General features: G+C 36.3%; 1 long non-coding RNA gene across 1 annotated transcript in view; it reads right to left on the reverse strand.

Moving 5' to 3' along the window:
- Positions 1-296: 296 nt before the first annotated feature.
- LOC130866502 (uncharacterized) overlaps positions 297-23573 on the reverse strand; it is an 86562-nt gene continuing 63285 nt past the window's right edge. Inside the window, exon 3 of the long non-coding RNA XR_009056349.1 lies at positions 297-486. This is a non-coding gene — a long non-coding RNA (uncharacterized LOC130866502). The remainder of the gene's footprint in view (positions 487-23573) is intronic.

Consider the following 23573-nt stretch of genomic DNA (forward strand, 5'->3'; position numbering starts at 1 on the left):
TAGGCCACATTATGTGACAGAAAATCAGGAAAGAAACTATTGAGGACAACAAAGACCAGAGCAAAGTTGATAGGGTAGCAAAAGAGAGGAGTTGACAGTGAGGGAAACTGTGTGATAAGACTTATCTTGAGTAGACAAAACACAGATGTCTGTTCACTCAATACAGGGAACTCATGACATGCCAAAGTCATGATAGCACCAAAGTCTATTCACTTGGTGAATCAATCAATGTATTTTGTTAGGGTTACATACAGGATCAGAAATGACCCAAAGACAGCTGCATGAGCATCACTCACCCCAGCATTGTTGACAACTCAGGAAACCAAGGAAACCTCGAGCACATTGCGGAGCAAGCAGGCAATTCAGCAGGTTAGGGAGTATCTTTTCCAAATGTCTCTGGTGTAAATCTCTTCCCAGGACGTCTGCTTCCTCCAGGCAGGAGGTCTTGTCTGAGAGTCTCCGCCTTCACATCTTGGCTCTTTTACTCTTGGGAAAAAAAAAATGAGTCTTTGCATCTGATATGTTTCAGGGACTTCCAGAAGTTATTTTCAGTTTTTTACCTTTAAAGGAGCTTTCTTTCAGGATGGACTGTCTAAACACTGGAGGAAACTGTTACACAACAGGGGACAAAACAAAAATGTATTTCTGCAAAGCTACAAAGAGACCCACAATTTCAAAGGGTATCATAAGAATACACCATATTAATTATCTATCCTATCTGTTCTTACATTTTCCAATTATGATATTAAAAATAAAAGGAACAGTCACATATGCTACTAAATGTCTTATGCAATTGAAAATTTCAACTTCTAAAACTTAGATAATAATATGAAATCTCATGATCAATATTAATCCTGGACACTCTAGGAATAAAATTTGCTCCCATCCCAGATTATGAACTTTGAGGCAAGTCATTTTCAAAACACAGTCCAAGAAAGGAGTTATACAAGAATTCTGAGCTCTTGTGAGAAAACTCCAAGAAAAAAAAAAGATGAGAGTCTTGTGATCTCAATTTCTTCAAAAACCCAGAGTTGCTCTTGGAGTATAATTTCATCCCCGTCACAGGTGTAGCAGAGTTGACTTCAGAGTACTCATTACCGCTGGCTCTTGTTATTTGTTATGCCTCTATGGAAAGGCATGTTTTTGCCATGTGCAGCTTGCTTTTGTGATTGTATATAACTTAAACTCATGAGACCGTATAATTTAAAAGGTCTGATGCTCTGAATAAAAGTGACTGTTTCATGACACTTTAGTCCACCTCATTTTTCACTTTTAGGTCCTGCTATCCCAGGTTCACGCCGCCAGCTAGAGCAGCAGTACCACCCTAGCTGGCAAGCAATTTGAACTACCGTGTTTTGTTGTTACGGTAACTGTCTCAAATATTTGGCAGTTCTGGATGTATTAGAGTCGCATTGGTCCCGTGATTGTCTCTATCTGAAGTACTGTTAATTTTTTTTTTAACATCACCTATATTTTGACTACGAAATTAGATCAAGATTGAATTTCTGGCTCTATATTGAAAAGTATTGCTTTTATCACTAAAACTGTGAGTGGAGAGTGTGGTAACAGGTTTATGAAAATCAACTTTTTAATCTACAAGCCCAGAAATAAGCTACTATGCCAAGTCTGAAATATTTAAACTAGGACTAAAAGAAAGAATGGCAGTGAAGAAATACAGCCCAATATGCTGCTAGAAGATAAAATAAAGGAACAAGGAAAAGGGTATTGGTAATTCCAAACTGACTTCAGATTTCAATCTAAATTTGACTATAGTCAATTCCAGTCATCTGGTAGGAAAAGATTGTTTCAAAATAACTGGATTAAGGACAACAGATAAGTGGTGTGTGGTGTGTGTGCGTGAGAGAGAGAGAGAGAGAGAGAGAGAGACAGACAGACAGACAGACAGACAGAGAGAGAGAGAGAGACAGAGAGAGAGACAGAGAGAGACAGAGACATGTGTGTGCATGCTAACCTACTCATGGATGTTTGGAAGTCAGAGTTTTATACTTCATGTTTTCCTCTGTCATGTTACATGTTATAATATTGAGATAGGCTCTCCCAATGAACGCGGAGTCCTCTGTTTCAGCTAAACTGGCTGACCAGAAAGCCTTCAGTATCAACACAGTTTTGTACTTAAATTAGCAGTCTTATTTGAAGCATATTTTCCTTCTGCCAAAAAGTTTTTGCACTCTTCCCAATTCACTTTGAACTTGCATCGCCAAGTTGCTAGTTCCCTCTTTAATGAAATAGGTAGACTTTTGGCATATGCTTATCTTTTATGGTCTGGAAATTATGAGGTAAAATAGTATATACTCTAAACAGAACTTCTTAGTATTATGGACTATGTCTCCTGTCATAAGTTAGCATTCCTTTAGGCAATACCATCCTAGCATTCTCTCCCTTGACCATGCTTCTGTCATTTTTAATAATATGATACTTCAAATTAATGGAAGGAAGAAGTAGAAATTGCATAAGCAAGAAAAGTATGACAGTGATGAGTATGGAAAATGTTCACTTCAGCTTTAAGATAGTTATGAATTAAATGTGAGGTGAAAGCATTGATTTAATATTTATTTATTCAAAAGCACCACTTAGTTACATAGCCATAGGAAATTTGTGACAACAATTTCTGAATACTTTCTACATTTTCACTGTTTTAAAACAGGCAGGATTTTTATTCAAATTTAAGGAAAATGAATAAATTTGAGAAAAATCTGTCATTTTTATTCCATTTCCATTTACAATGATTTTTAAACATTTTTTTGCAGTAGTTTGTGTACAGAGAAAGCTTTAAAGGAAGGTACAGAGATTTTTCATGCACCATTTTCTGAACACAGGCCTATTTTTATATATTTATAAAAATCTTAATCTCTTCTGTTAAGGAGGCTATGGATATTTTGATATAAACTGTTTTTAATATGCAAGCCACGTTGACTAAACAATGCTGACTTATACAGATATTACCTTGGGTTTTCTTAATTTACTCTTTCCACAGTGTTTTAGAGAAAAACATCTCCTGTAGTCTCACGAGTATGAACACTTGGTCCCCAGTCAAAGGTGTTGTTTCATATGATTTAGGTGGTTAAGCCTGGCTTTGATGTGAAAAGCCTCAAGCAACTTTTTGCATTTGAAAATGTGAGCTCTTGGCTTTGCTCTCTATTTCCTCCTTCTTGCTGACACAAGTCCCTCCATGATAGACTCTTACCCTACACCAAAATAAACTTCCTTCCATAAGTTCCTCTGGCCATGGTGTTTTATAACAGAAAAATGAAAGTAATTTATACAGAAGTCTTAATTTTGGAGATTTTGCACCCCTTTAGTTAAATTTATATCTAAGTAGTGTAAGATTAGTAGCTACTGTAAATGGAGCTGCTTTTTTAAAATTTCTGTTTCATTCCCTTTATTCTTAGTGCATAGGAATGCTAGAGGTTTTGTATGTTGTATTTTTAGATTAACCTGAACTTTGTTAAATTTCTTTATTCTAATAATTTGTGTCTAATAACAGAGTCACTGCACCATTTCCTGCATAAAAGATCATGTTATCTGTGTACAGTAGCAACAGGATTTCTTTCTTATTTGAATGACTTTCGTTCTTTCCTTTGCCATTTCTCTGCTAAGACTTCAATCAAGGTGATGAAGTGAGCATCCTTGTTTCCTTCCAGACTTTCGGTTTTCCCCAGTCAGCGTGAGTTAACGTTGGCATTAGTGTATGTAGACTTTATTATATCCATCCTGTAACCAATCTGTTAAGGATGTTTTATCACAAAAATTTATTGAAATTTACCAAATGTCTTTTCCGCATCGTTCAGATGCTCGTAAGATTTCCATTATTCACTGTTTGATGCAGTGTTTCATGCTTATTGGTTTGTATATGTTGACTCATCTTTGCAGCCCTATGATGAGTCTCACATGATCCTGGTGAAGAGTCATTTCAGGGGGCTGCTGGATCCAGTGTGTTTTGCTAAGGATGCTAACTTATATTTATATTCATAAGGGACATTGGACCATAATTTTCTATATGTTTTACTAACTATTTTTGATATTGAGACTTTTTAGTATTGACTTGGGTTATATGTCATTATTAAGAACTTAACAATGACCAGGCAAGGTGACATAAACCTAGAACTCTAGCACTCAGGATGCAGGGGTAATAGGATCAGTAGTTCCGAGGGACATTTGGTTACATAGGGTGACTGTGGATAACCTGAGCTATAAGACACACTGAGTGAAAAGAAACTACAAACAAACAACAAGTAAGGAGGTGGTGATTCACTCCTTTAATCTCAGTGCTCAGGAGGCAGAGGCAGACACACCTCTGAGTTTGAGACAAGCCTGGTCTGCAAAGTGAGTTGCCAGACAGCCAGGGCTAGACAGAGAAGCCCTGACTTGCAAAAACAAAAAACAAAACAAACCAACAGAACATGAAACAAGCCAACAAATAAAAAACAAAGCCAAACTGTTTGACGTATTAGTATAGAATCTTTTCAGAAAAGAATGAACTATCCTAAGAAAATCTGTGTTATTTGTTCTTAGATATTTGATAGGATCCAGCTGTGAAGTTACCTGGACCAGGGTTTTCCTGCTGTTGAGAGACTTTTGATCTGATTCAATCCCCTTTGCTCATTAATGGTTTGTTCAGGTTTCCTCTGATTCAACGCTGGTCATGCGGAAGTGTGAGGAAGTCACACACTTCTTATTAACAAGTATGTCGGTGTCTTGACGGCAGCGGTAGTCTTAATTAGTCTTTGCCCTGTGTAGCTGCAATAGGTCTTTTTAATTTCTGATTTTACTAGTTTCAGTCTCTTCCTTTTGTAAAACTCTAGTTATGTTTTCCAAATTTGTTTGTTTTTAAATATCACTCATTTCCTATTATTTGTATTATTTTAAAATGAATATTTATTTAATTTCTATTCTTACCTCTAGTCTTTTTAACTATTAGTTTTTGTTGTTTGTTTTTGTTTTTCTTGCTTCTTTAGATGTAAACATACATTTTATTAGAGATTGTTGTGCATCTTAAATGCTATAATCTTCACTTTCTTCCAAGACTGTATTGGCTATACCCATTAGGATGAATAAGCTGTCTTCATTTTTATTTTAGTTTCCAGTATATATATACATAAGGATGTATCATCCTTAATCTATTGGCTGTTCAAAATTTATTTGTTTGAATTCAACAAACATGATAGTTTCTGTGTGATATTTTTTGTTAATGATTTATAGCCTTGTCACACTATTAAGAGCATGTGTTTGGTATATATTTTATTTTAAGAATTGTTGAGAATCGTTTGCAGCCGATAAATTTCTGTCTCTTCAATAGTGTTCCATGGCTCATGGATGCAAATGTGTATTCTCATGTTAAATGGCATGTGCTTCAAGCTTAACTAAGTTTTGACTGCTATGCTCCTTGTTGAAAGAGGGGACTCATGTTCCATCTTACTATAATCTGTTAGAATTTATCTACCCTTTAGAGTCATCTTTGTTGCATATATATATATATATACTATATATTTACACATATAATATATATTATATTTGTATATATTAGAGTTCTTTTACATGGATTATAAATTTCTATACTTTCATTTTCAGTTTATGTGTCATCAGAAAAGTGAGTCTTTTGTGTGTAGCATATATTGGTTCCTCATGAAAAGTCCATTTTTTTCTATTTCTCATTTCATAATTCTATGTATGCATGTGCTGTTTCGTTTGTTCATTGTGAAATGTCCCATTTCAGGGCTCATAATGGTCTCAAACTCATAGCAATCCTCCTGTTTCAGTCTTACTCTTGGTGAGATTTCTAGTGTGAAGAAGCACACAAGCCTTCATCTCTCTATATCTGCTAATTGAAGAATTTTAAGCATTTATATTAAAGATAATTATCAACTGATAGTGAATGTTTTATTATTGTAATGTTGCTTCTAAGTAGCTTTGCTCATTTTTTGGTGAGCAATTTATTTGACTTATAAGAATTCTTCTGTTTAAGTGATTGTTCTCTAATCATGTGTTTTATTTATGTCTTCTTATGGTTATGTGTATCTATTACAGAGCTTTGATTTGCAGTTATTGTGAGGCTAAAAACGTCTGCTGTTGATTATAGCAATCTAGTTTGTAATGATAGCAACTTAACAGTAATTGTATAGATAGAAGAAGAAGCAAAAATGAGATAAACAGGAAGATGTGTTCTGCCTTTAACTTGCAAAATTCATCAGGTTCTTCTTTCTGTGTCCTGCAGAATGTCTGGCAGTTTCTTCTGAGAAGCTGGATCTGATGGACCATTCCATCTTTTGGAAAGCTAAGCAGTCACATTTCTGTGTGTTCTGCATGTCTAGTTCTTACAGCATACCATCAAGCAGTCCAGGCAAGAGCAGTTTCTTGCCCAAATGGCTAGCAAACTCTATAACGAGCCTCTTCAATGCCCATCATCCTCTTGAAGCAACTGGTGCTGCCAGAAGCAGACATGTCTCACTGTCGAGACAAGTCTAAGTTCTTTGAAGTGCTAAAGATTATCTCATTTCTTAAATTGATAAAAATCTTCATATTTTTCCACAGTTCTCCCTACACTTTAAATTTTTCATCCCTTATCTTACAAGCTTTTGTGGCACTTGTTTATTAAAATATTATTGGTGGTAGATAAATGGCTCAGTGGATAATGGTGTTTGCTGCAGGCCTGAGGACCTGGAATCCCTGGGACCCACACATGGAAAAAGAGTCCTGTGTCCTGTGTCCTCCATAGGTGTGAAGTTCTCATGCATAAATAAACCAATATAATGAAAATATAAATAAATATTTAAGTTAAAAATATTAATGCACTGATTTTTTTCCATGTTTGTCTTCATGGTAATGATTTACAGTGGCTTTTAATCGTTTTTTTTTTTTTTTTGTAAAATTCTCTTATATTCTCTCTCTCTCTCTCTCTCTCTCTCTCTCTCTCTCTCTCTCTCTCTCTCTCTCTCTCTCCCCTCTCCCTCTCTCCCTCTCTCCCTCTCTCCCCCCAGGTTTATAGTGTTAAATAGCCATGCCTGCAAGCTTACGGATTTTTCTGTTTGATCATTTATACAGCACATTCTATCATGGCTTTAAATTTTTCACAGTATGCTTTTCTGCTTGAAGCTTTCAGTTTGTGTTCTAAAACTTTAGCTAGTCTTTTATACACATACTACTGTTCTGAGTGCCCTTTGGTATTCATCGATTTTCCTTAAAATAGCTGCTGAAAACTCTGTGAGTTCACCGTCATTGGTGATTTCATGGTCAACAGTCTAGTTTGCGTCTCTGTTTCTGTTATTAACACCATGGCCAAAAGTAACTTGGGAGAGGGAAAGGTTTATTTTAGCTTCCAGGTTGTAGGAAATTTATCATGGCCAAAGCAGAAAATCAAAGCATGAAACACAGGCCAGGAACTGAAGCAGAGACCATGGTAGAACACTGCTTAGTAACTGGCTCCATTTGATGTTTTAAGCACCCAGGACCACATGCTCAGGGACAGCACTACCTACAGTAGATGGGGTCATCCCATGTCAATGATCAATTAACAAAATACCCCCAACAGACTTCTCCACGGGCCATGCTAATGGAAGTCATTCCTTAAATTGAAGTTTCCTCTCTCTAGGTGTAGCAAGTTGACAGCTGATTTATCTGTGACAACTTTTAATGCTTTGTTTTGTCTCTTAGGATTCCTTTAATTTTCTCGACAATCACTGACGATGTGTTCCCATTTTCATAATCTGTGTTTGTTTCTAATGGTTCCTGGATGCTTTTCCCTGAGATTGTTAAATGCAGCCATTTCAGCACTAGAGGGTGCTTCCAGTCCAATTTTGCCATACACCTACAGTCGTGTGCTCTTCAATACTGATAGAGGGGGTGCTTTAAAAAATTATCTGTTTCCCCAGATCTCTACTTCAGTTTGGGATGGGTCCAGCCTTATCCACTAATTCCATTCTGTGATTATGTGCCACAAGATTCTTCTGATATTGGATCTTCTGGTAGTGAGTTTGGCTCTAGGAGCTTTTGCAATGACTTGCATCTATCAACTTTCTCTTTCCCCAGGCAGTTAGCGGGTCTCTCCATTTTTAGTTGTTGGAATTGTGATAGAGATGAACTAGGAAGCCTTTAAACTGGCGATACTACAACAAAAGTTCCCAGTGGATCATCAGAGCCCACCAAGAACAGCAAACACACGGATGGGAACCATGTCTACGCTGCTCTTGTCTATAGTGTCTGAAGAAACATGCATTCGCCGGAAGTAGTGTTGGTAGAATATATCTGTAACCTTTGTCATATAAGTATTTTAATCATTGCCAACCTGTTTCAATACAACTAACTCTAATTGTAACTCAGAGTCTATATATTCAAGAAGATAAGGACAAGATATTTTTAAGTAACTATATTATCAACATGAGAGATGTCTACTAGTTTCAAAACTTTCTTCAAAATGATTTTTAAAAATGACTTGAGGAGCTGGAAAAAAATGTCTCAACAGTTAAGAGCACTTAATCCTTTTCCAGAGGACTCAGGACAATTCTCAGCACCCGCATGGTGGCTCACAAACCTCTAAATCTTCTCTTCTTAAGTATCTGGGGCCTTCTTCTGGCCACACAGGATATTAGGCATCCACACAGTGAATTTCTCTAAGTGCTAGCAAAATATTGTGTGCATAAGGTAAAAATAAATAAACCTAAAATAAAAATAATCCTGAAATCTTGATTCTAAGCACAACACATACTTTCCAAAGCCCTTAAAAACACTGATAGTTTCTCTCCTGCATCTAGATCTACCATCTATGATGATGCTCCTCACCAGAGTGATTATATAAAGCAGTCCAACTTATTTAATGATGGGCAGTTTTAGGAATTTAGAATTGACTTCAAAATTATTCTACGTTAGAAATATGCCTCTGTATATTAAGACATCCATAGTGACAAACATAATGATTGATTTTATTTACTAACTTTAATGTAGGCAATAATGAAAGATGTCTGGTCATGCATTGAGATTATAATGTAAAAAGTCATGAAAATTAGCACGAGTGCTCCTGTGGCTTCAGAAATGCCTAGAAATTTACACTTATATGGAATCAAGATTGTCGGGATATAAACAATGTAAGAAAAATTCTAACTACTAAATTCTAAATACTTCATTTCTAAAAATATCATTTGCAACTTTTATTCATAACAAAGGTGTATGTGTCTTAAGAAGAAAGAGATTAATTATTTTAAAATATCACATTAAAGACAACAGGGTTACATTCAGAGATGACTGAATAATGATGAAATGTTATCTTACATATTATTAAAGAATTGAAGGTATTACGGCAGCTACAATTAATGACTACTCATTTCTCAAACTTAGCAAATTAATCATTTCTGTGCAGAAAAAGGAATATTCTAACTTGGTGAAGTGGTGCACCCCTTTAATGCCAACACTTGGGTGACAGAGGTAGATGCATCTCTGTGAGTTTAAGGCCAGCCTGGTCTAAAGACGTAGTTCTATGACAGTTAGAGCCAGAAAGAGAAACTGTCTTCAAAAACAATAAAACAAAACAAAACAAAAAGGAACAAATTAGAGTATCTTGGTAAGGTGTATAGTGTTTGGAAATCAATTCCCTTGTTTTGAAAACTAGCAATGTTCTTCAAATATGCAGTTTTATATTTTAGAATCATTATAATGTAACTGTATATGCTCTCCTTGCACTCCTTGCTTTAAGACTTCCAAGCCTGACCCTTGTGATGCTTTACATATTTCATACTATAGAAAATAACACAGTGGTGTTTCCTCTCATGCTGCAGGAGCTGTTTCCCTTCTCATTAAAATTATTTTGTTCTACTTAATTCACTTGTCATAAGTGACAAAAAATAAAAGTAGGTTTCATACTTTAAATTATGCTTGCCTTGGGTAAAATAGCCTGAGCGGCCTTATTTTCTAGTATAAAAGGCTACTGTTAATATGGTAATGAATTTCAAAAGTCACTTTTCTGATATTTTAGTAGCTAGGGGAAAGTATGCCTAAAGTAATAATACACATGCTAAGTGTATCAAGGGATATGTCAATTTTAAACACAAGTATTAATGAAACGTGCAGGCTATAAGTAGAAATTTTCTTATTTCTCAGCTGTGCATTGGCAGAGCAATTAAAGTTTCTTTATAAGTTGAAACAAAAATGAAATGCAAAACCAATTGCCAATTGATAGCATACTAATTCTGGGAAAGAATTTCTGCTGGTAGTAAGGTAAGCATTATTTATTATCAGATGGAGAATCACAGCAGATTCTCTCAGGGGAAGTCAGTAGGGGAGATAGCTAATCACTATGGATGTTAATTAGCTGAAAACATTCCCTCTGGCCATTGGCCTGTGGTGTTCAGTGTTGTGTTTAGAAGTGAAAGTCAAAGTTACTTTCAAATCAAATTGAAACCCAGAGCATGTTTAAATGCTTGGGTTGATAGAGAAGGAATATTCTTTTCATGAACCGGGAGGAGTCTTTTTACAGAAGCAAATAAGAGGGTTGGTAACAAAAAGTAATTGCACCACTTTGATGAAGCTACTGATTTTCATAAAAAGGTCTTCAATGAAATATATTTTTGGTTTCTACTGCAATAATCAGGAAATATGAGTAAATAGCAGTAGCTCGCTCTGGTGGGTTGTCTAGCCCATGTTTGCATACCATGAACTAAATACCCAACACCTACTTCGGAGTGGGTAGTGAGCTAGGATCCATGAGATGATGAACGAGGCAGGGTCCATTCCCTTTCAAAAGGTGAGACTCATGAACCTCTAAGAGATATTAATAATTCTCATATTCTAGTTTACCCTTGGAACTCAGTTCTAGAATCCTGACAGGATGGGATTAATGTTAGCATCTCAGACAATGAAATGATTTTCTTTTTTCTCCTTCCACCATGGGAATATCTGAATAGACCTGAAATGTATCTCAGTTTTGTGGCTATAAAAATGACTACTTTTAGTCTTGGATGATATTCAACTGTAGATATGGATAAATCATGATAAATTTATTAGTTTGGAGAATTTGAGGAAGTATACCACATACATTAGGTTATTTTTCCAAGACCTATAAAAGTTAGGGTAGATCTTAATGAATGAAGTGCATATGTAGTACTATGATAGAATATCTTTTTTAATTTTTGAATAAAAACTGTTCAGATGTTTTAAGTGAAAGCAATTATCGATAGAGAAGTAAGCAGAATTTGTGGTGGACAGAAAGTTGGAACAGAAAGAAAACCCAGAATGTTCCTGAATACTAACTGACAAAGATAACTGAAGGTTTAGGAAGGAGAGGAAAAATGGGAGATTTTTCTATCACACACAAAAGTCCAAGAATTTCATATAAAGTTGAGTGGAAAAAGTTTTCTAAGTTGACTCAAGCTACCATATTGATACCTTAGCTAAGCTGAAATGTTACCTACAGGATTCTGTCGATATTACTACTCCACTTCTGGAGCAAAGCAGGAGATGATATTGTAATGATGACTTTGCTGTGTTCAGAGATTAATGATAGATCTAACAATTGCATTTGCAAAGACCTTCAGTTCCAGTAGCATATTACAATTCTATTATTTACATTTCAGAAAGCTTCACAATATGAAAGGTCTTTTTTTTTTTTTTTTTTTTGTGAAAAGTAGCCACAATCTTCCAAAGCATGCTCTACAGAATGCTTCAAAAATGTTAAAGACAGGATTTGGATAGAAATAAAGTGGTTATCTCTGTTACAGGAATTTCAGAGCAAAAGTTTAGCTCAAGAAAACTCAGCAGACTCAACTAGGTTACCTGTCTCAAAAACTCAATTAAAAAGGTAGTTAATGATGAGAGGCAAATAAAACAGATTTAGTCTACTTGAACATGCTGGTAAGATGAAGCGGTTCAGTAACTCTACATCTTTAAATTTAAGTGAACTTTAATCTTAAGTGCAAGAATCATTGTGCCTGAAAAAGAGCAATGCATGTTAAGCAATCTTGTTCAAGGTGTAGTCTAGTTGACCTTTTTTTCTTTCACTTTTAGCTCTATAAAGGGTTCAAAGAAGTCTTTATCGCTTGATATAGTAAGCAGCTTACATAAGATGGCTGTTGTCTCTTGGGCATGGTTCTTGGTATCCAAGGTGATTGACAGCTTATAAGAATGACTGGAAGGTTTTATGACCTTTATGGAGGTCGGGATCAGAACACTATAAAAGCTGCGAGTAATATGGCTCAGTTACTCTAATTTTCATATCGTTTATTTTCAACCTTCTCTCTCTCTGTCTCTCTCTGTCTCTCTCTGTCTCTCTCTCTCTGTCTCTGTCTCTCTCTCTCTCTCTCTCTGTGTGTGTGTGTGTGTGTGTGTGTGTGTGTGTGTGCAATGCCAGGGTACATTCAGTATTTGGCTAACCACTCCTTGGGTAAGGAACATGTTGGCATACAGGGTTCAGCAGTAGTCTAGCCCAACGTAAAGGAGACACATACAAAATGAAGAAAAAGAGGCTGGTCTTTTGGCCAGTTTCAGTTACCTTGTGGACCCAGAATTAGGAATTAATTCCTTATTAGAAAAAGAAAGTTTTAAATGTCTGTTACATATTTGGTGCAATTTTAAGATTTGAGCACATACTATTGGGCTAAAAGAAAAGAACATGAAGAACTGATGGTATATTTCCTTTTCATTTTTATCTGTTATAATTAGATTAGATGTCTTGTAACTATGATAAAAAGTCCTTACAAAAGTCACTTAAGGAAGAGAGAGTTTATTTTGCCTTACTTTTCCAGAGAGACATGGTCTATTACCACAGGGAAAATGTGATCAAAAGAAAGGAAAGCATTGTGATAGGAATTGGAGGTTGACTAGTCACTTTTCATCTATAGACATAAAACTGAGAAAAGAGAGAGTAAGGGCCTGTTATGGTACCTCAGTGTGTGTGCAGGTTGCCTCTAGTGAGGTTCTAGAGAGTAGAGGTTCTCCTTTAATGAGGTTCTCCTCCAGTGAGGTTCCACTTTAGTGAGGTTTTCCTCCAGTGAGGGTCTCCTCCAGTGAGTTTCTCCTCTAGTGAGGGTATCCTCCAGTGAGGGTCTCCTCCAGATGAGGGTCTCCTCCAGTGAGGGTCTCCTCCAGTGAGTTTCTCCTCTAGTGAAGGTCTCCTCTAGTGAGGGTCTCCTCTAGTGAGGTTTTCCTATTGTGAGTTTCTCCTGTCATTACATTCTCCTCTAGTGAGGTTCTAGAGAGATGAGGTTCTCCTCTAGTGAGGTTCTCTTCTAATGAGGTTCCCCTCTAGTAAGGTTGTCTTCCAGTGAGTTTCCCCTCTAATGAAGTTCTCCTCTAGTGAGGTTCTCTTCTAGTGAGGTTCCCCTCCAGTGAGTTTCTCCTCTAACGAGGTTCTTTTCTAGTGAGGTTCTCCTCTATTGAGGCTCTCCTTTAGTAAAGTTCTACCTCTGGAAGGGTCTAGAAGTTTTCCAAACTGGGTTATTAGGGAGGAATCAAGTGTTCAAACACCTGTGACTATGACATTTCATATTCAAACCTTAGGAAAGTGATAGACTAGTATTTCCTAATTTTGAAACTGAAGAAGTTAAGTGCATGCCATACTAAGATGTTGGGTTGTCTAGAAGGTGGCCACCATCTGGAACTTTATAGGATAGTATAATAGAGAAAAGTTCTCCGTCAGTATAATGTTGTCATTGGGTTGCAACGTTTTATTTAAATATCTGTTGTTACACATTCATCAACAAATAAAAGACATCTTTAAGTAAGGCCTATACTAAATATAAGCATAAGCATCTTATAGATTAACATGGACCTACCTTGCTCATTTTACTGAAAATTCAGTCAATACATCTTAGTCTATACATCAGAGAGTGATCTTGTTTAGCTTGTTAATATTTTATGGAATAAAATAGTATAAAGTGAGAGGAATTCCAAGTTCTAAGACCAGTCAGGTATACATACAGGCATGTTCTTAGATCTTAAACATAAAAGGGCAAACCTTTAAGATCAAGGTACATTTCTTATATTTGTGTCTCCAAGTGTTTTAATAAAATGTTATAAATAGAAAGTAATCATTAGCTCTACATATTGCAAATTAAATGAGATGCAGAATGTCAAAGTTGGCATTAACTGACATGTAATGAAGTAAATGTAATTTAAAGGGGCAGGGCTATATGTGTCAATGAAGTAGGGATAAAAGGATATAACAAAAGCAAAGTGCTTGGGCTTTAGATAATTGCAGCAATTATATGTGTAGGCCTTTACAAAATTGGAGTTGCACCCAAATGTAAGATGGCACATTAAAATTATTTTTAATTATTTTAAATGATTCTTCTCATATTTGAGATCATAACTCTCTTACATAATTTCCCCTTCCCTTTCTTCCCCTTAAACCGTACCATATACTCCTCCTTGATCTGCTTCAAATTCATGACCTTTTTTTTCATTAATTGTTGAGATATATGTTGCTTATGTGTATACGCATGTACATTACTAAATATAACCTGGCAAGTTTGTGTAATACTATTTGCACATATGCTTTCAGGCCTGAAGAAAATCACATCCAACCAAAATTCAGAGCTGTGGAACCCAGTCCCAAAGAGTAAATCTACAAAAAGCTTCTGTACCTAAAGCTGGATCTTTAGATATCTATGTCCTATTTGGAATACACATAGAAGCCAGGAAACTAGTAATGGAGAGGGGCTTTGAGGGGATGAAAGAACACAGTGACTTAAAGTAGAGAGGAAATAATAAAACAAGAAGGTTAAACAGTATGGGATGGGAGGGTAAGGAAATCAGGGAGGGATATTACTACTTTCCAAGGATTTTCCTAAAATATAAACATATATATCTCAGAAAGACATATATATTTAAATGAAGTTACCCTGTAATGGGGCAATAGTGCCCCTATTATACACAATAGGCTAAGAAATAGATAGTCAAAAGTTAGGGATGGGATGGCTAGTGATATCTCATAGGTGCCTCAAACTATAGGCTGCTGCTTTTGTCTTAGATGATCATCTAGAACTTGATAAGACTCCATTGCTGAAGATGCATTTATAAGTCATAGAACATGAAAAAAAAATCAAGATGGCATTGACCTAGAGGAAAGTAATTATCAATTTTATCCACCTGTGAATTCTTCAAACTATAATAATGACCTGCCTGGCAAGATTTTCTTGCTGGAGCAACGGAGGGATAAATGCCATCAGAGTAATCAAGAGCTGAATGGTTGTATTTAATACTCGCCCCACAAAAAAAGACCACTTACCTGATTGGATACCAGGTGAGCCAAGAGCTAGCCTCACCTCATTCAAGGCTAGCTGTTAATCTGTTAATGGGATAGAGTATTAAAACAACTGCTAATGAAGTTTGAATGCTGCAGATCTAAACCCACAGTTATTTCAGGCTTATTTGTAAACGGAGACTACTTGTTCGTTTCCCCACCACCCATACCCAAATGATCACACAGAAGCTATATTGATTACAACGCTGTATGGCCAATAGCTTAGGCTTATTCCTAGATAGCTCTTACATCTTTAATTAACCTATTTCTATTAATCTCTGTATCTCCACGAGGGTTTGTCTTACTAATAAGGTTCCACTGTCTGTCTCCTTCAGCAGCAACATGGTATACGAACTTTGAACTTAAGCAAGACCAGATATTTTACAGAAACCGAACTTATAAAGTGCCTAAAAATTTAAAGACCATGGAACATTTAAAAGTTGAAATGCTTTATATTATGATATTAATTTTAACTTGACATCTTAGGGGGAAATGATTTTTTTAAAAAAGGGTTCTACTTGAACAGTAATGAGTATGTCTGACAAACTGCTAAGGGACCAATTGTCCGGGTGAGTTTTATGTCATCTTGACACAGCTAGAGTCATTTTGAGACAGGAAATCATAATTGAGAAAATGGCCCCATCAGGTTTGCATGTGGACCAGCCTGTGGGGGCATTTTTCCTTGTTGAGTATCATGTGGAAGGACTAGGTCACTGTGGGTACCGCCTTTCCTGGGCAAGTGGTACTATATTATAGAAGAAAGCCTGAAGCATGGCTCTTCCCCACTGTCTCTGCCTCAGTTCCTCCCTGCAGGTTCCTGTCCAGTTGAGTTCCTTTCCTGACTGCCTTCGATGATGGACTGTGATGTAAAAACAAAAGAAACTCTTTCCTCCTCAAGTTCCTTTCTGTCTTGGTGTTTTATTAGAGCAACAGAAACCCTTAGATGAAGAGGCTGCATCTGGTTAACTGTTCTGTGTCATGTCTAGCACATACCTGTGCCAAGCTGTTTTTGTTTTTTCAATTCTTGTGAGTTAGTAGTGGGATTTCAATTTGCATTGTTCTATTGGTTAGTACTTTTATATATCTATATAAATAAAGTAATCTAAGGCAACATGACAATACATATTTATAATCCCGACAGTACTTGGGAGGTGAAGCCAGGAGGACTGAGATTTCAAGGTCATAGAAAGTTTGAGTCTGTCTTGAATTATATGAGACCCACATCTAATAAAGTTAGAGGGAACTATAATTACTAGTTCTTAAAATTATACTTATGACTTTATACCCACTATTCTCTTTGTTGTAGCACAAATATCTTTAAATACTCCCTCATCTAAACTTGAAAAATTTTTAGTGTTTAACATTTTTCTTACTAAACAAAAAGAAGCTATTTTGGTTGTTTTTTTGTCTTTTTCTTTTTTGTTGTTAGATTATTACCAGACTCTTAAGTTGTTTCTAGTAATTTATTATTCTGAAGCATGCCCCAAACTTAACAGACATGTACACACTCATATGGGTATGTGTATATTTATCATTATGTATTATGTATGCATATATACAAATATGTATGTATATATATATATATATATATATATATATATATATATCTCACTAGAAGGCACAGGGTAGAATTTTTTTGTTCAGCTCTTTAATTCTGGAAGCTTCTGTAATAAATATTTCTGAGAACATACACTGTATATATTAACCTCTTGTATAATAATTCATAAATTGTTTTGATGTTTGTTAGCTGTGACAAATATTACAATAAATATGTTTGTCTTACTATAAATTAAATTCTCCATCTTTTCATGTTTTTGTCCAAGGAATTACCTATTTTTAAACCTAATTTTCCAGCAGATTACAGCTCTTTTCTTCCCTGAATATTTCAAAGAGGTTTTTAAATATGAAGAACACAGGTTTAAAGTCTGTGTTGAACAAATGGATTGAAAAAGTTGGGGAAATGTTCTGTGGGGAGAGGAAGGCAGAAATTAAGAGTTTGATTTTTGACAAGCTGAATTTGAGGTACCAGGGAGACATTCAAAGTAGATGTAAATTAGGCTGTTGGAAGTTCCAGTTTGGAACTCAGAGGAGAGAAGTGGGTTGATGGTATAAATTTGGTAGACATTAGCATAGAGATGGTAATTAGAGTTCTGGGGAAGGATGAGGTAATGTAGGAGGAAAAGGTAAAAGGCAAAAGCAACCAGGGCTGTTCCCCAGGACTCAGATAGTAAGGTGATTCTGAAATGCGGAAACCACATCAGGGGCTTCTTGAGTGATGTCTGATGGCCTTACAGCCTACATCACTTCGAGCACGAAAATGACATGCTGAGTCACCATAAAGGCTGATTGTTGGTAAGGATATGTTATCACCCAGAGATGCAGAGTCTGTGTCAGCACTAGCTGTTCCTTCCTTGAGGAACAACCAGACCCATACACCAAAGAGTGACACTATATACTTAGACCCTTATGGTGTACAAATATACACAAATATTCAGACATGTGCATGCATATGTATTCTGTGTTTTATAAAGTTAAAGAAATTTTTCCTGAAACCAATGGCTTGCAAAGGACCAAGTAAAGCAAGGATACATTTTTTGAAGCAAGAACAAAGGTTTATTCCAAATCTTAGTAAAGTGAGCTAGAGGATGGATGTCTGGAGATGTTCCCCTTTGCTCAACCCATGTCTCCGCTGATTTTATCCTTAGGTATGAAGGGAAGATAGGGCGTGGTTCAGGAAAGGATTGCTGACTAGGGATTTGGCCATGTAGAATGGCATCTGTGGCCCTGATACTTGATGATCTGTTTGTTATGGTGCCTCTGAGTTCCGTGAACGTTTTAGTCACTGTGTGTTCTTCAGTTTCAATGGAGATAAGGAGAACAGTGACATTTGAAATAAATTAACCTTGTATGAGACAAACATCACCTAAATAACTTAGAGCATTAACAGAAACATTCCGACCCAATGGCTCAGGTGACAAAGGAAACACATACCATGTAAAGATGAGATGCCAAGTTTTTTCACCTTCTTTTTATCATACATCAGATATCTGCCAGTGCATATGACCTTTAAGACCGTAAAAACTATCCTAGGAAATTATTTCATCATAACCCACACATCAAAGGTGTTATTCCTATTAAAACTCATCTTTCTGTCTTAAAATCTGTCTATATCATCTATCTATCTATCTATCTATCTATCTATCTATCTATCTATCTATCTACCTATCTATCCATTTATCTATTTATCTATCCATCTATCTATCATCTATTTATATATTAACTAGCTACTGTCTATTCTAATATATGTGACTCTCTTATATAGCTATATACTATTGACATCAATTTATCATCTATCAGTTTATCATCAGTCTATGTATCTATTATCTATTCACCTATTTATCATATAAATAGTATCAATATATAAAAATATTGATCAACCCATATCTATTATCTGTCATTCAAATATCTATCTTTCTGTCATCAATCTATCTATCTGGTTGTTTGAAATAAAATTCAGAGTCTTGCACATCAGTGATAAAATTATCACTTAACTCTATCCATAGTCTAAATTAATGATTTTTGAAGGCAAATTACCCAAAGAGTGTGATGCTAGAGCATTTGCTTAAGGATTTCTTTGGCTATATTCTTAGGCTGCCTACTCTCTGCATATAACAAATATAAAGATTAAAAAGTTAACCCCAAACTCTAAAGCAAAATAACAGCCAAACACTTCAAGGGTTGGGAGAATGCCTAAAGCTAGTCAGAGTCTAAAGAGCAGTAGAAATGTGGAGAAAAGAAAACAGTGTAAAAGGTAAAATTTGCATACTTCCTCTAATTTTAGTCTATCAGAGGAAATCACTGTTCTCCAAAATTAGATAAGCTTTACCAAGTCCAAGTCTTTCCAGTTAATTAATAAAGTAAGTTCAGGACAACCACTTCTGTTTGAAGTGAGAAACTAAAGGACCTAAAGAGAATAGACATGGATTCTGTGTGTCAACACTTTCCAGTATGTTGACTGAGGACTGAATCATACATACATACATACATACATACATACATACATACATACATGAAGCTCACTAAAAACAGCTCAGTTCAAGAGGAGGCTTGAGTGAAGGAAGAAATGAGCTGAGATTGAAGCTACACCAGGAGCTTGAGTTGGTAACTGAAATCTGCTTAAACTGATTTTCTGCATTAAGAAAAATATTAACCAAAAAATAAGGTATATTGGACAAGTATAAAAGGATCCAGAATTTTCACTTTATGACAACCAAATGCCCAGTACATAATGCTGAATTACTTATGAATTAACTTCTGGGAAAGTAAAAATCCATCGGGAAGACATACGACCACCTAGGGAGATAGCCTCTACAAGCCAGATATAAAAGACCTAGCTATTAAGGGATTGGATGCGGATTTCAAATCGATGGTGATGAATAGCACACTTCTTGCTTCAAAAGAAGTAAGTACTTCATCTTGAAGCAAATATAAGAGACCATGGCCAGGGACCTGAAATTTAGTTGCCTCAAATGGCATGTTTCCCAATGAAACTTTTATAAACACAGAGCAAAAGCAAGTATTAAGTCAGTACATTTTCCAAACACAATGGGTTGGGGCATCAGATAGACAAAAGAAAGCAAAGTAAGGAAATGTCTGCTATAGTCTCAGATACTGTCAAGTGACATTCTTAGCTTTCCAGCTGGTGGGAGATAACTGTCTGTTAAGTTAAAACATTCTGAATGTTTTTTTTTTTCCTTATAGACAAAATGATGTTAGGTAAGACACAGGGATTGTTGATATATGTATAACAAAGGTACCAAAAAGACTGTGGGTTCTTGTAAAATAAAAAATAGGTTAAATGTTTATCTATTCCAAGAGAGAAGAGTAAGGATACGATCACAATAAGATCAAAGCAAAATAAAAGTCCAACTGTGTAAAACTCTCAGTGTCAGGCATCTGGGACGCACTCAGCATCTTCTGAACTCCATAGGGCCTGGACCGCTTTTCCAGTTCTACTCTTTGCTGCACATGCAACTTGTCCACTAGACTCGGGTTGGATCTAATTCATACACGCTGCTGTCCGTGGTTGCTATCCATTGTACTGACATCTGAAAAATGCTAGAATATCAAGTGCAACTGGTCTGTACCTTCACCAACACCACCGCCCCCCCCCCCCCCCCACCCAACAAACACACCTGCGCTCTCTTCTGGGACTCTGGTTTTTCCATGTCATGCAAAGCCTCGAATTTTCTCCATGATCGCTTAAATTCTGGGGCTTCTACTGCAATTGAAGATCCAACTTCACCTCTCCTAACCTCTCACAGTGTCAAACATCAGCTACTCTCCATGACTGCTTCAGGTTTTCAGAACCAGGGCCACCGGCAAGATTCTTAAAGACTCCCAAGTTTGGCTGACAGTAGAGCCATTGTCCTCTCTGGCCATAGGTTCTATGTGTTGATTCTATGGAAACATTTCCCAGAGCATTTCACTTCAGTGATGCTAGTCTCTTCTGATCAAGGCCAATGTTTCACCTCTAGCTACCCAGCATCAATTGCCCTGTTAAAGCAAAACTCTTAATTTAAAATACTGAACAGCCCTAAGAATCTTCAAGAGACTCTCAAATATCCCCCTGAAATTTCACAAGCCCACTCTCTATTTGTACTGTTCTCAAAATTTTTGTCTTCCAAGCTTATACAAAAAAGCTGACCAATTTCTTAGGACACAATGCCTTTTCCAGCACCACAATCTTCCCAAAAGTACATTGTTAGGTCTGTCACAGAAATACCAAAATCCTGGTGCCAACTTCTGCCTTAGGGTTTTTATTTCTGTGATTAAAAAATAATTTCCAAAAGACCTTGGGTAGGTGGGAAGAGTTTATTTCACCTTACAGCTTGTAGTTCACCAACCAGTGAAGTCAGAAACTCCAGGCAGGAACCGAGAGGCAGGAACTCACAGAGACCTTGAAAGTATGCTGCTACTGGCTTGCTCCTTATGGCTTGCTCACCTTGCTTCCTTAAACAAACCAGGACCATCTCCCCATATTGACCTGGACCTTCTCACATGAATTATCCATCAAGAAAACGCCCCCCTTGTTGGCCTATAGACAAACCCAGTGAAAACATCATCTCAATTGTGGTTTCCCCTTCACACTTCTAGCTTGTGTCAAGTTGGCACAAAATTAACTAGTACACAGTCTAAAATACAAGTACTGGAGCTCTAAAGTCATATATATGTAAACAACAAACATGCATTCAACAGATTGTGTGTGTGTGCATGTTTGTGTTTTAATAGTAATAATCAAAGAAAAAGTGGAAATCAATTTGAGAGAGAGAGATGGGGTCACACTGTAGGAGTTGGACATTTAAAGGACTGAATAAAGAAAAGGAAATGAGTGAGGTGATATAAATATTTTAATTTAAAAATATAGTAAAAAAAGAATTATGTTGCCTCTTTAGAAGTTAATCTTATGTATTTTTTGTATGACTCAGGCACAGTATTTTACCAAATGCTATGAAAGCATATGCCTACAGAGACTTATGCATATACATTGAGTGATACTGTGAAAAACAGGCAAAATTAAAATCAGTTCAAATGCCCATTAACTGGTCAGTTTCAGCTGTGGGAAAATGACTTTGCCTCTGAAGGCTTTGGGGACTTATCAAGGAAAATAATATTGTAATTAAAGATTCAGATTTCAAGGCCTTGTTCTGGATCCAAATGCTGGCCTGTATTGTGAAAAATAAATGACCGTGTTTGTTTTGTGTGTGTGTGTGTGTGCGCGCGCACACGCACACACATATTATTAGCAGTTGGATCATACCTCTGGGGAATGAAGAATTCTCAATTGGTCTTTACCTCGCCAACAACAGTTTTACAAATTGCATATGAAACAAAAGCCAGGGAACCCAAATATGCAGATTCAGTTCCCAGACCTGGCAGATTAGAGCCTGGTTTGGGAAATGAGTCTTTCTCATGTTGCTGGGTGTCAGGCCATATGGGGTAGTCCATTTTCTCCCCTAGAGTGATATTTGCTGTGGGAATCCTGATTCCCAGAGCTCCTATGTTAGTGTGACATTACACATGACTCTTTAACAGGAGTGTTATTGTGTGGGTTGGCTGTATGGGAAAAGTAGTTCTTTAAAGTCTGAGACTATCCTGAAGGGCAGGTGAGGAGACTTCTACTGACAATGGGTCTTTCAGAGAAGAGAGGGCTCAGAAGGAGGCAGAGTAGGTGTTACTACTCAATGGCATAGCAGAAAAACCTGGGAGTCAGAATCATTGACCTCCTTTGGTCTCATCACTAGAAGGCTAAATGTCCTTTAATTGCCAGTAGCTGCAGGTGTTACAGCAAAAACCCTAAATGGATGAAATAAATTTTTGCCATTTTTAAACCAATATAGTTTAATGGGTTGAACTGGGTGCTAGCGTACTTTTCAGCTGAGTGCCAGAGGTTGTGGAGAAACATTTAAGAACAGTAATAGGATCCATATTGTTTCATTTACAGATCAATAATGGAAAAAAATACAATTAGCAACAAGTATAAATCTACAGGAATATATATATATATTTTTCTGCAATACTAACAAAGACAAAACTCTACTGGCAGGGAATTTACTAGTGGTATCTTAGTAAGGAGATACAGTGAATGAGGGGTAGAGAACAAAGTTGTATATATTCATGTGTACAGGCATATGTAATCATGTATGCACATATATACTAGCATAGAGTTTTCTCAGTGTAAAGAATCATTCTCATGTCATGCTATGCTCTCCAGTTGGAGTAGATCTCTGTCCCTTTTGCAACAGTGTGTCACCATGCAGCCTAAACTAGACTCTTAATTTCCTCTACAGCTCAGGCTGGCTTTGAACTCAAAACCCTCTTACTTTTGCCCTGCTAAAAGAATGCTATATATTTTTTATAGCAGTGTTGTTGGTAGTTACCAAATTCATATTATTTAGATAAATAGAACAATTTTTAGTGTAAGAAATATATAAAACTAAAAAAAGTGAAATCTATTTTATATATTAATTATATTCCTCAGAGAAAGAAGAATTAAAGATAATTTTAATCATCTTTTTATTTTTATTTTTGTCATTGATGAAAATCATAAGTCATTAGGACAGCAGCAAAGACATTTATTAGACTAGCTAAAGGGTAACTCTGCCAGGATGCTATCCAATATGGGATGTGGTGTAGGTACCTTTTAAAATGGTATACAGGGAAGAGGAGATTTCTATAAGAAAGTTCACTCTTCTTAGATCTGATGACAGGGTACTCTGGGAAAACATTGAGAGTCAGATGTTTCTGGGGAGGACATTAAGTCTTCTTGATT

This window comes from Chionomys nivalis, chromosome 25 (assembly GCF_950005125.1).
Source record: "Chionomys nivalis chromosome 25, mChiNiv1.1, whole genome shotgun sequence".
NCBI lineage: Eukaryota > Metazoa > Chordata > Mammalia > Rodentia > Cricetidae > Chionomys > Chionomys nivalis.